Source organism: Nematolebias whitei, chromosome 18 (genome assembly GCF_014905685.2).
Source record: "Nematolebias whitei isolate Nwh7 chromosome 18, NemWhi1, whole genome shotgun sequence".
NCBI classification, from domain to species: Eukaryota; Metazoa; Chordata; class Actinopteri; order Cyprinodontiformes; family Rivulidae; genus Nematolebias; species Nematolebias whitei.
The window spans coordinates 12382875-12385728 of record NC_056515.1 but is presented as its reverse complement, the minus strand read 5'-3'; positions in this window follow the sequence as shown (position 1 = coordinate 12385728).

Below are 2854 nucleotides of genomic sequence, written 5' to 3'. Positions count from 1 at the left end.
ATATATATGTATATATATATATATTTGTATGTTTTGGGTTTTTTTACTTTATTTTTCAGGTGAGCTGAGTTCAAATTTAGGGGTGCTTGATCACCCCCCAAAAGAGGATAAAATCACCACTGGCTGTAAATGTTTTGGTCAAACCTAAGAAAAACTGATATGTGATATTGCAAAATGACACACTCAATGTACTGTATATGTTATTTCTAACTTATCAGCTACTACCCATCAACGTTTTGTCACAGTTTTTGGAGGTTTGTGAGCCCAAGGTTACAGACAGGACTCAAGAGCTTGAAGTTAACAAAAACCTGATTTAATAACAAAAGAAACTCCTGATGTGGCAGTGAGTCAACTAACAAAAAATACAAACACAAGGCACACACGGAGGTAATCACAACTTGGCTGTGGAAAGAAAAATGCAAGTAAACAAGTAAACCAAGGAAAGCAGAATATCAAGTAAACAATAATGAACGTGATAATACCTGACAGGGAGACAACCAGCAACAGGTGAGTGTGGGTGGACATGAACACGCACAAAACACTGCAGAATACAGAAATACTTAAAGGAACAAGGAGGAAATGAACACAACAATTATAAAAACCTAAAGAAACTAACACAAAGAGTCCTTATGCATGCTCAATGCAACACAAAAGTACCACCAAGTACTACTAAGTACAACAAAAAACGCAGATCCTGACAAGTTTAGTTCAGTATCTGCATAACTGACAAATTTACATCTATTTATGTGTTGACTAATGTTGATAAGCTGTAATGGCCATCTTAAATTAAGTTGACTCTAATGATTAATAAGTTGTTGATGCTAATTTAATGATTACTTACTGAAAGTTTTATTAAATTGTGTTCAGTAGACAATGAGATAGTTTGCATCTGTGGCGACCCCTGAACAGGGACCAGCCAAACGAAGAAGAATATTTTTTATATACTGAATCACTTCTGTTTATCTAAAAGTTCGTTTTCTGTTTTGTCTGAGTGTTCATTTGATTTATAATTAACATGTCAGCAACTTGTACACAGTAAACCAGGGGTTTTTTGCTCTTGAAGTACGTCATTTTTTTAAATGACCTACTTTTTGTTTTGAAAACTTGTGATGACGATTGCCATTTGTTTGATGGTTACAGCTGACTCATGGGAGCAGATGGTTTAAACACAGACTAGATCAAATTTTGTAAAAAAAATAATAATAATGGCATTAGAAAGGCATGTGTCCAGGAACCTCAACACACAGTAAACATCTGATCAGAATTACACAGGTTAGCTGAGTGACTTTAAGTCAGTGCTGGAAAAAAAAACAGAGCTGTTCATCTTCATCTATGACGCTACATCTTCACAAGGTTACTTTAAGTCTACCACAGAACAAATGTTGACAATAACCAGATTGGAGATGCTGCAGCATCCACAAACATGAACTAATAAGGCTCTGAAGGAATCACAGACCGTCCTTGGGTCATTCCTGAGACTTGCCATCACATCTGCTAAGAGCTACAAGCAAGTCCACAGGCAGCAGGAAGATTCGTTCCCTTTTTGTCCGTGGGTGGCAGCTTTTTTTTTTTTTTAGCTGCTCCATTCGTCAGGAGTCACCACAGTGAACTAAGTCGCATGAAGACTTGGTAAATTATTTTTACACTGGACAGACTTCTTGATGCGACCACAGAACACCAAGCTACCACAGCCCTCTGAGTGGAGGAACAGAGAGCTGCTGTCTAGGGTGCCCGAGGGAGCAGATGATTGGGGTTAGGGGCTCAAGGGCCCCGAATGGGGAAAATGAGGGTGGAGGCAGGTGTGGGTGCTTCACCTTTCCCACCCACATTTTGATGTTGTTAGTACCAGGAGTTGAACCGACTATCTTCCGATCACAGGCCAACCTTCTCTAACCTCTGAGCCACCCCTCCCCCAGTGGCAGAGGGGCAGCTCTAATGAGCTTTTTTTCTGACAGATCATAGGACGCATGAGTAAAGTAAAAGTAAAGTGTTATGTGTTGTCATCATTATGAACGTTTAAATGCAGGGGTTTTTATTTTGAACAGAAGTACTGACATGAGCAGAGTGGTAAACTCTCCTTAAAAAAAAAACACAGAAGAAGAAGTTCTACTTCCGTGATGAACGTAAACAAACCTGAGCGCCCAAAATGGACCTGTGACAGGTTTTAATGACGGTGGAGACGTTACTGCACTCCCTGACTGAGCTACGAGTAATACAGATCATTTTGAGCTCTTTCAAAGATCCTAGTAGAAATGTTGTGTCGCTCACCGACCAGTTTTGCTTCCCAGACATATTAGCATCTAGCCAGGCGGAAATACGTGAAGTATACATAGGTCACACATGCGAAGTCAGGTCAGTTTTCCACAATCAGAATAATATGATCAGATTAAGTGTTAACATGCACACCGTTCAGATTATAAATGGATATGGTAAATGGACTGTACTTATACAGCGCCTTTCTATCTAATTTCAAGATACTCAAAGCGCTTTACACTACAATCTGTGCCTCATTTACCCATTCATACAGCTCTATACAAGATCTCTACAAAGCTAATGGAACAAATCATTCTAATGAGACTAATCAGAGCTTTATCACATTCATACACTGATGGGAAACACATCAGAGGCTATGAGGGGTTCAGTGTCTTGCCCAGGATGTGACTGCTGGTGGATTCGAACCCCCAACTCTTACATTGGAGGACGACTGCTCTAACCACTCAGCCACAGCCACCCCATAAACCACATGGCATAAACCACTCGACCACTCGTCTCAATCTGATTACAAGTTCTTTCAGACTGGGCTGAATCAACAAAAAAAAAAAAAATATATATATATATATGTGTGTGTATATAT